This window comes from Prionailurus viverrinus, chromosome B1 (genome assembly GCF_022837055.1).
Source record: "Prionailurus viverrinus isolate Anna chromosome B1, UM_Priviv_1.0, whole genome shotgun sequence".
In the NCBI taxonomy this organism is placed as follows: domain Eukaryota; kingdom Metazoa; phylum Chordata; class Mammalia; order Carnivora; family Felidae; genus Prionailurus; species Prionailurus viverrinus.
Genome location: NC_062564.1, coordinates 174358922 through 174369959, shown reverse-complemented (window position 1 = coordinate 174369959; position 11038 = coordinate 174358922). Strand labels below are relative to the sequence as shown.

At 43.4% G+C, this 11038-nt stretch overlaps 1 pseudogene; it reads left to right on the top strand.

Annotated features, from left to right (window-relative positions):
• The first annotated feature begins 325 nt into the window (after window positions 1-325).
• LOC125164357 (60S ribosomal protein L21-like) lies at window positions 326-806 on the top strand (annotated as a pseudogene).
• Window positions 807-11038: the final 10232 nt, after the last annotated feature.

Sequence of the window (11038 nt, the reverse complement as noted above, 5' to 3'; positions counted from 1 at the left end):
TCTGACACCATCTCCAGGTAGATGGTGTCTGAATTGAGTTGAATTGCAGGACACCCAGCTGGTGTCAGAGAATTGCTTGGATATGGGGGTGGGGGGGAGCCCACATGTCAGAATCAGTACTAGAATTGTTAGTTCATGTTAGAAATGGAGCTGGTGATCCAAAGTGGGATGAAAGTTAGAACTATGGGTAGACAACACAAAATGACTAGAGACACTCTTATCAGGAAACTTATGTCTGAAGACAAAAAAAAAAAAAAAAAAAAAAAAAAAAAAAAGAAAGAAAGAAAGAAACCCAGGAACCACCATCTTCCGGTAATTCACCAAAATGACCAACACAAAGGGAAAGAGGAGAGGTACTTGCTGTATGTTCTCCAGGCTTTTCAGAAAACATGGAGTTGTTCCTTTGGCCATATCCATGTGAATCTACAAGAAAGGTGATATTGTGGACATCAAGGGAATGGGCACTGTTCAAAAAGGACAGCCCCAAATGTTACCATGGCAAAACTGGAAGAGTCTACAATGTTACCCAGCATGCTGTTGGCATTATTGTAAACAAATAAGTTAAGGGCAAGATTCTTGCCAGGAGAATTAATGTACATGTTGACCATATTAAGCGCTCAAAGAGTCGAGATAGCTTCCTGAAGCCTGTGAACGAAAATGATCAGAAAAAGAAGGAAGCCAAGGAGGAAGGTACTAAGTTTCAACTGAAACTCCAGCCTGCCCCACCCGGAGAAGCACACTTCCTGAGAACTGATGGAAAGGAGCCTGAGCTGCTGGAACCCACATTCTATGAATTCACAGCATGATAAACGTAAAAAAATAACGACCTCAAGACTGTAAAAATGTTTCTCTTAATTGAGTAGTAGTGTGGTGTCCTCTTCCCCAAAGAAATATTTAAAGCCAACTTTGTGTCAAAAAACAAAAACAAAAACAAAAACAAAACCCCAATACAAATAGTAAATCCATATAGTGCTTAATACGTGTCATGGATTGTTTAGACCCTGGAAACATTTTACTCATTTCATTGTCATAATAACTCGATGAAGGAGTAAGGAGGTAGTACTGTTATCTCCATTTTACTGAGATAGAGCAACGCAAAGTTCCCTACTTTAGATGACCCAACCGGAAAGAGAGTTGCTCCATTCAAATGCAGGTGGTGTGGCCCTTAGCACACGCCAGTAGCCACTGCCTTCCTCTGGCCCTCAATTTTACAGTGAAAGATTTAAAGGTTTTAAATAAGAACAAAATTAAGCTATGTTTGAACCATGAAAATTGTTTATTATGGAATTATTAACACCTGTATAAAAGTAGAGAGACGACTAGGATGAGTTCCATGTACCCCTCACTCAGGTTCAACATTGATCAACTCATGGCCAATCTCTAGTGCATCTACCCCCCATTCACTCCCTCCTGCTCTCGGAATATATTAAAGCAAATCCTAGAAATTATATTTTCATCCACAAATATTGCAAAGTGCATGTCTAAAAGAAAAGGACTTCTTTTTTAAATTTTTTTTTATGTTTAAAGATTTTTTTAAGTTTATTTTGAGAGAGAGAGAGGGAGAGAGAGTGCATGCATGTGTCACCCACACTATCAGCCCAGAGCCTGACACATGGCTCGAACTCACAAATTGCAAGATCATGATGTGAGCCGAAATCAAGAGTTGGTCTCTTAACTAACTGAGCCACCCAGGTGCCCCAAGGACTTCTTTTTAAAAGTGTAACTAGAATACCATCATCACACCTGAAAAACGGACAATGATCTCTTAACTCAATCAAATATCCAGGCACTATTTGAATTTCCTTGATTGTCGCAGGGATTTTTCCTCCAACTAGGATCCAGATAAGATCATTGCAATTACTATCTTTAATTGTAAACTACCCTTTTCTCCTTGCAATTTATGTGTTGAAGAAAGCAGATCCTGTGTCCTATAGTTTCCCACAGTATGGATTTTGCTGATTCCAGCCTCCCCTCCCCCCACTCCCAGAATCGTTGAAGACATTTTCCTGTCTTCCATATTTCTTATAAATTGGGAGTCATATCTAGAAGCACAATCTTCTTCTAAAGGTAACCAGGCAGGTTCTTTTTTACAAGTGATTTTAAACCTCTAGGTTTAAAATATTGGGGTGCCTGGCTGGCTTAGTAGACCATATGACTCTTGTTCTTGGGGTTGTGTCAGCCCCACGGTTGGTGTAGGCTCAAAATAAAATCTTTAAAATAAATACAATACAATAAAAATTGATGTGTTTCCATCCAGTGCAGCCAAGGGAAACTCTTCCATTTGGCTCTTGAGTCCTTTTGACACCACTTTCAGTTTCGGTAGCTTCCTTGCTTTCCACATTGACTAGAATGTTCCAGGTTCACTCTATTGTATATATTGCCTTTAATGATATGTCTCCATATTATTCTTTTTCAATTAGCTGATCTACAGCTAGAAGGCATGGTTATTAAGGTTTCCTGGATTCATCTTCTGCTTTTACCTGGTTTGCTACATGACCTGGGCACATTACTTGGCTTTGCCTCAGTCCCCGCATCTATAAAATGAGGGCCATAATAATTGCATTTACCTCAGGTGTTGCTACAAGGATAAACTGAATTAACGTATGTAAATCACTTAGAACAGTACCTGGCACGCAACAAAAACTCAACAAATGTTAGTAATTATCATTAAGTCTATTAAGACTGCTTTCAGTATATCATCCTGAATTTTTTTAAGATTGTCTGACATACTTGTGATCATACTTTATATTGATTTGTTTCCTTTTATTTTCCCACAAACCTAACAACATAGGCATTTCGTATCACTTAACAAATACAAGTTCTCGCTCTCTTTTATTTTATTTTTTTATTTTAAACAGGGAGAGCTGGAGCAGGGGAGAGGGGCGGAGGGGGAGAGGGGGCGAGAGAGAGAATCTCAAACAGGCTCTACCCTGGTATGTACCATAATTTACCAACTTACATGCTCTCTGATAAAGATCGGGTGATTTCCAGTCTTCCCCTATTATAAATAATACAGCCGTGAATATCTTTGCGAACAGAAGTTTCTGTTTTCCTTTTGCGCTTACACTTCTTTACTATAAATTTCCAAAAGTGGGATGACCGTATCCGAGTTATGACCAAACCTATTTCTCAGTGGTTTATACTGATTCATATTTACCTTGAGACTTTAGCACGGTTTACAAAAAATTTTCATAGACGGCCAAATATTTGTTCATGTTCTTTTACAAAATCCAGTGACGAAAATAAGCCATTTGTTGGGGCGCCTGGGTGGCGCAGTCGGTTAAGCGTCGACTTCAGCCAGGTCACGATCTCGCGGTCCGTGAGTTCGAGCCCCGCGTCAGGCTCTGGGCTGACGGCTCAGAGCCTGGAGCCTGTTTCCGATTCTGTGTCTCCCTCTCTCTCTGCCCCTCCCCCATTCATGCTCTGTCTCTCTCTGTCCCAAAAATAAAATAAACGTTGAAAAAAAAAATTAAAAAAAAAGAAAATAAGCCATTTGTTGAATGGCTGAAAAAGAATCGGCTGGCTCTATTAATAAGAGACGGAATAATATGGTCACAATCTCTGGGTGGCCATGTGCGAAAGCATCAGCCTGGCCTTGGAAGTCAAACTGGTGGGGGGGGGGGCAGGGAGGTGGGGAATGTGACTGCCACAGCCTTCATTGTGGTGGGAAAAAAAAGAAAAGAAAAAAAAAAAAACCCACCCAGCACTTTGAGTAATCTAGTAATTGGGTTCTGCCCTCTTCTGAGCTGACTTGAGACCACAGTCACGTGAAACAACCACCAAAAGATGGTTAACAGCTTCAGCAAGTGTGACCTGGGCTTGAGGAGTGTCAAGGTGCTGGGAGGGGGAACAACTGACCTCTCAGGGCCCCCTGCCTGCTCTCCAGCGTGGATGTCAGGTGACCGTGGCTGAAACCGGACCCGGACCCACGGCTGCCCTGCCCAGCGCTAAGCCCTTCTGCAGATGTCACCCCTGGAGGAGGGGCCTCCCGGAGGGGGGCAGGCTATGCAATTCATCCACCCACAGGAGGTGTCACTTTCGAATTCACACCAAGGCTTTGTGTGTGCCAGATGTGACCCTGATAATCCTTCCCAGTTAGGAGCCTTAAACTTGACAAGAGAGGGAGTGGGAGAGTGCTTAACTATTGCTTCCCCACCCTCAGCTCCTTGTGGAACTTTCCATCCTTCTGTGAAATTTGCTTTGTGGATTCCGGACACCAGTGTTAAAACGTAAGATGACTGGTCCCCAAAGGCTGGGGACCCCAGTGTGCACTGCCTGAGCCACTCACTCCTAAAGCCCGCTAAAGCCCCCTTCCACATGGTTACCCCCTGGCAAATAGCTATCTTAATGTAGCTGATCTTGCAGCCTGATGGTTAAGCCACAGAAACTAAGTCAGAAAAATGTGCGGTTGAATTCTGCCTTCACTAGTCATATCTGCATGATCTTCTGTTCCTCCTCCTCGGATGCAGGTAATTAAAACTCCTACCTTCTGCCTTGCACCGTTGTGAAGATTAAATGAGGTCCTGCACACAAAGTGCCTGGCATGTTCGAAGTGCTCGGTAAACGTGAACTCACACTGTCACTGTGCATTTAAGCCACTTCCCCCCCACCCCCCTGCTTCCCCACTGCCCCAATTTCTGGTACGCAGCGGGTTTCTTCCTTTGTGATGGGGATAGTTTTGTTTCTCTTTGTTCCACAGTCTTGGTTCTGGCATTTGCATGTCAGTGTAGCAGGAATGGGGGGACCCCCCCCCAACTCCCCCCCCCTTCTGAAATGCACCTTCGTGAGCAACTTCTCTCCTGGTCTCCCAAGTTGAAGTCCACCCCTCTCTTAGGCATCCAGCACTGCGAGCATGCACAGTGAGTCAAATGGATGAAATGTTCCTGTCAGCACTCACTCAGGTCAATTGGTTCTCGATATTGGAAGGGAGAGAGAGGGAAGAAGCAGGGCGTTCTGCGCCAGAGTCCTGGCTCGTGAGCTTCTAGTCCTCTGGCAAAAGCAGAAGGTGCATAGCCCCACCCAGGCTGGGGGAGACCCCTCCCTGCCACCATCTGTTTAAAATTAAAATGTTGCCATCTGCCAAAAAAAGGTTTGGACTTCCCCACTGCACCTCTTGGCTTCTGTCACAGAGGGAGTCAGAAGAGGAGGAGGGCTACATGACAGCCAAACCATCCTTCCATTCCAGGAGAAAAGGCCAGATCCAAGCCCCGCAGTAGAGTAGCGGGGCAGAGGCCTAGAGTCAGAAGACCCAGGTCCTGTCCCCGTCCCATCATTAGCTTTGTGAGCTGGGCTTGACTCTTCATCAAGTGGATGTAAGCACGGGGGACTTGACTCTGTGTGCCACCTATGAAGTATCTTTTCCAAACTATTAAATGTGAATTGAATCAAACAACTAGATCGAACTACCAGTTTACAGGAAATACAGGGGATAGAGGAACATATTAAATGACACAACAGCAAAATCCAAAATGTGTGAAATTTTACAGGGTGAACGGCTTCATTTCTTCAACAAAAGGATGACAGGGGAGAGAAAGGACCTTAAATATTAGAGATTTAAGAGACTTATTAACCAAATGCAATGTGTGGACTATTTTTGGTTCCCATGCACGTGAACCAACAGTCAGAATACATTTATGGGACAATCTGAGATATTTGAAAAGTGTTTGGATATTTGATATCAAGTAGTTATTGGTATTTTCTTTAAATATAACACTATCATTACAATTATGTCAAGAAAGTTCTTTTTTAGTCCTTTTAGTCACTTCTTTTAGTCAGACACTCTTGATTTCAGCCCAAGTCATGATTCCAGGGTCGTAGGATTGAGCCTTGCATTGGGCTCCTCACTGAATGTAGAGCTTGCTTAAGATTCTCTCTCTCTCTCTCTCTCTCTCTCTCTCTCTCTCTCTCCCCACCTTCTCTCTGCCCCCTCCCCCACTTTCACACACTCTGTCTCTAAAAATAAGAAATAAAGAGTCCTTTTTTTTCTTAGAGATTTTAAATATCAAAGTATTCATAGATAATGGAAGGATGGTATGATACAGAAACAATATGTATGAGATTTTCTTCAAAATAATCTAGTAGAGGAAGAGTGGACGGGGGATAGATAATGAGACAAGATCTATCTTGTGTTGATAATTACTGCAACTGTTCAAAGGATTCATGGGAGTTCGTTATAAGAGTCTCTCTGATTTTGTGTGTGTTTGGAATGGTTCATCATGAAAAGTTAAAGAGTGCAACAGAATGTGGGCTCTGGAGAGAAGGAGAGTTGCCTGGTTCTACATATTATTGGGCCAATTAACCTTTGACTCAGTTTCTCCATGAGGACAACAATATCACCTGCCTCATAGGATTGTTGTAGACACAAGGAAAGCACTAGTGCCCTTTCAATGTTAGCTATCATTATTAATAAAATAAGAGTTTTGGACTAATTCATCTCTATGGTTCCTTCCAATTGAGAGAGCATCTGATTCCAGCCTATTTCTATCACATCTTGGCCCTCTTTATTTTCTCTACTCCTCCTTGTTCACCTTTCTGGAAACTCTAACTTCCTCTTGTGTTCACTTCCCTTTGCCCGGGGCATCTGGACACTTTACCTGGGTGGCCAGGTGTCAGTTCCATGAGGCATGTTGGACGGATTCCTGAATTGGCAGGTGGAGGTTTCTGATTTCCTCACCTGCCCACTCACTCTCTGGCTCTGTTTCTGGTAGCTTCCTGTCACCTGGAACAAGAGCTCAAAGCTTCAAGACGCAGGCAGAAACTTGGGATGGAGAAGGATGAGTAAGGATGCAGTTACATCCTCACTCCACCTCCTCAACCTCCACACTCCTACTCGGGGAGGGCGTAGTGACGGGCAGAAAGGGAGGTGCCCATCCTGTCTTGGCTCTGTGTCCTTCTGGCAGTGTGGGCAAGCCATGGTAATTAAGAGTGCTAACTCCACGGGCTCCTGGGTGGCTCAGTCGGTTAAGCATCAGACTCTTGATCTTGGCTCAGGTCATGATCTCAGGGTCGTAAGATCAAGCCCCACATCAGGATCTGTGCTGACAGTGTGGAGCCTGCTTGGGATTCTTTCTCTCCCTCCTCCCTCTCTCTCTCTCTCAAAATAAATAAATAATCTTAAAAAAAAGAGTGCAAGTCCAGAGCTGGACTGCTGGGGGTTGAAGTCCTGGTTGGCTCTGCTTTTGTATTAACTGTCCAATCTAGGACCTCTCTGTGGCAGTTTCCTCACTGGTAAAATGGAAACAGTGATAGTACCTGCCTCATGGGATCATTGTGAGGACTAAGTTGAACAACGCTTGGCACACAGACGGCGCTCGGCACTTGTTGGCTGTCGTTACCGTCTTTATCATTGCCATCATTTTGCACAATGCGCTTTGAGAGCTCAGTCGTGTGCCTGGCACCTCCCTTAAGGCCTGTTTTCGGACCTGCTGAATTCCCACACCGGCTCTGGGGTCCACCACCAGGAGCTCAGGCCAGCACTGTGTCCGGTGGGTGTGGCACAGACCAGAGTCACACAAGAGGAAACACCGTGTTACGCCCTTCCTGATTTCGGGTCTCTCCTTCATGCTAAGGCAATCTGGGGCTAAGACTCTTCCAGAGATGAACCTGGGATGGGATGGACCAGGGAGAAGAGAGGAGGAAGAGCAATGGCCTACGGAGGGTCACATTTTGCGTGTGCAGTAGGAGAACTTCCCCAGAAAGACCAGTGATGGAGGTTCAGTTAGGAATATCCTGGCTTCTCCCTAGTCTTGTCGAAGAAAACATTGCTCTGCGCTGGCTACGCCCAACTCCTCATTAGAGGTGCCTTGAGCCATGAGGCCGCGGGTCAGGTGGGGGGCCCATTGTTTGGTGCCTGGAGCTCCTAGTTACCCTCCTCTGTGGAGTGGCAGCTAACACCTCAAAGCTTCTGGCTCTGAATCATTACTCAGCATTGGATGGAGCCCAAGAAACATGCAAAACAAGGATGGAACCCAAGAAATGTGGAAAATAAGAATAATGAGAAGCAACAAGAGGCCAGAATCACGAAGGTAATAGCCCTGTGGAAAATAGGCCCTTGGTCTGAGCTTGCCGGGGGGTTGATGTAGGCACCCGGGGCCTGGGGTTCATCTAGTTCCTGTTATCATCCCTCAGAACACAGAGCATGACATTTAGTCACTGGGCTCCCCTAAGGCATCAGATCTACTTCCTGCCTTGAGACCCCAAGCTAATAAATACGCATTCCTACCCATCCCTTTCCTCTCCCCCCACTCCCCCACACCATTCCCCACCCCAACCTCCCAAACTATAAAACTGCAGGCTGGGAAACTTGTAAAGACAAATAGCCCTTGTGCTCCCTCCTCTGGGTATTGAGAAAGATCTGGAATAGAATTAGCTTTGTGGGGATTTCCAGGTGCTGAATCCCTCGAGCATGTTTGAACTGAGCTTGGCTGTTTTCACCTGCCTGACAAGGGGTGGGCCAAGCCACACCCGGTCGTGCCAAGTCCTGGGTCCAAAGTGTTTGTCACAGTGTTTCAGCAAAGATGTCAGGCCAGACTTAACTGAAACAAAGGTGAAATGATTAACAACCACAACACCCAAAGCCCAGCTCTAGTGATAAAACTTTTACTTTAGTGTATCTTCCGAAGTGTAGGTAGAGGAAAAATCTGCCTCTGAGTAAAAGGAGCATGTGATTTTGTGTCATTTGAGTGTCGGGGTCTCAGCATCAGTAGTCAGGTGTGTCTCTGAGCGGGGAGAGGATGGTGAGGGAGTTTGGTCTGTAGCACAATAGTTGGAGAAATTTTTTTCTGCCTTGGACTTTAAAAAGACAAAGACTTGTTGAAAATAACAGAATCCATTCTCCATAATGAGAGCCATGTTAGACTTAGTATACATAAAGTATATGTGCAACGTATTATGAAGCGGGGGCTTTCAAACTGCCTCCCACTTTCCATAGTATGCCCAAGCAATGCAACACTTCCTCTGTATGGCTTTGTTCTCAATTGGGGAATGGGAATGTGAGGCCCCAGCACTTCTGGAAATGGAGAGGACACTTGTACATCTGAAAAATAATGCTACACACTGAATTGTGTCCCACAAAAACGGTAAGTTGGAATCTGATAAGGGCTTTATATCAAGAACATATAGCAAACTCCTAAAACTTAACAACAACAACAAAAACAAACGACCAATTCAAAAATGGGCAAAAGACTTGAATAGACATTTCTCCAAAGAAGATATACAATTGGATAATAAGCATGTGAAAAGATGCTCATCACTCATCATCAGGGAAATTCAAATGAAAACTCGGTGAGACTACCTCACACTCATCAAGACAGCTGCTATCAGAAAGAAAGAAAGAAAGAAAGAAAGAAAGAAAGAAAGAAACAAAGAAACAAAGAAAAAAAGAAAGAAAATAATGTGTTGGTGAAGATGTGGGGAAATTGGAACTCTTATGCACTGTTGGTGGGAATGTGAAATGGTACAGCTGTTGCTAAAATAGTTTCAAAAATTTAAAAATAGAATTACCATATGGGCCAGCAATTTTACTTCTAGGTATATACCCAAAAGAATTGAAAGCAGGGTCTTAAAGAGATATTTGAGCACCTAGGTTCATTGCAGCATTATTTACAATGTTTAAAACATGGAAACAACCCAAGAGTCCATCAGCAGGAAAAAGGATAAGCAAAATGTAGTGCACACACACACGCGCACACACACACACACACACAGTAGAATATTATTCAGCCTTAAAAAATATTATTCAACATGTTCAGCAATATGCTCCAATATGGATGAAATTTTAGGATATTATGCTAAGTGAAATAAGCCAGTCACAAAAGATAAATAGTGTATGATTCCATTTATGTGAGGTACTTAGAGCAGTAGTAGAATGCTGGTCACCAGGGCTGGGGGAAGGAAGGTATAGAGGTCTAGGGGGTATAGAGTTTCAGTTTTACAAAATGGAAAGTTCTGGAAATGCAAGGAGGTTATGGTTGTACAATAAGATGAATGTATTTAATACCACCGAATCGACACTTAAAAACGGTTAAGACGGTAACTTTTATAGTATGTGTATTTTACTACCAAAAAAATAAGAGGGGAAAAAAAAAAGAGAACAATCTTCTCTAAAACTTTATGGTCCCAGGTAAACACCATGAGAATAAAAAAATGTAGACTATGCTTTTTCAAGTTGTTCATGTTCAACATCAGAAATCTTTATTAATAAGCAGTAAGTGGTGCGATGCTCAATATATAAATAAAATCTTGCTTTTGATATTTTCATTTAAAAGGCTAAAAAAACCCCAAACACCCAAATTGTGTGTTACTATTAACGCTGACCATAAGGGGCAAGCTTTAATTTAAATAAATTCTTTAAACTTAAAAAGATATATTGGGGTGCTAATCCCCAATTCCTCAGAATGTGACCGTATTTGCACATAGGGTTTTACAAAGGTAATCAAGTTTATTTCTCTAATTTTATTTTACATGTTTATTTATTTACTTTTGAGAGAGACAGAGAGACAGAGACAGAGACAGAGCATAAGTATGATAGGGGCAGAGAGAGAGAATCCCAAGCAGGTTCCACATTGTCAGCATGGATCCTGATGCGGGACTTGAACTCACAAGCCATGAGATTATGATCTGAGCTGAAATCAAGAATCCTTCACTTAACCGACTGAGTCACCCTGGCACCCCTGAAAAGGTAATCGAGTGTAAATGAGGTTGTTCGGGTCGGCCCTAATCCAGTATGACTGGCGTCCTTACAGAAAGTGAAATTTGGACACAGACAGACATACGAAGGAAGAAAGACAACATGAAGAGACAGAGAAGATGGCCACCCACAAGCCAAGAAGAGAGGGGCCTGGAACAGATCCCTCCCTCACAGTCTGCAGAAGAAAGCAATGCTACAGACACCTTGATCCCAGACTTCTGACCTCGAGGACTGTGAGACAATTCCTTTCTGTTGTTTAAGCCACCCAGTCTGTGGTACTTCATTATGGCGACCGTAGCAAATCAATACAAGCAACAATAAATAATTCTGTGATGTACCCCTCAGCTGTCT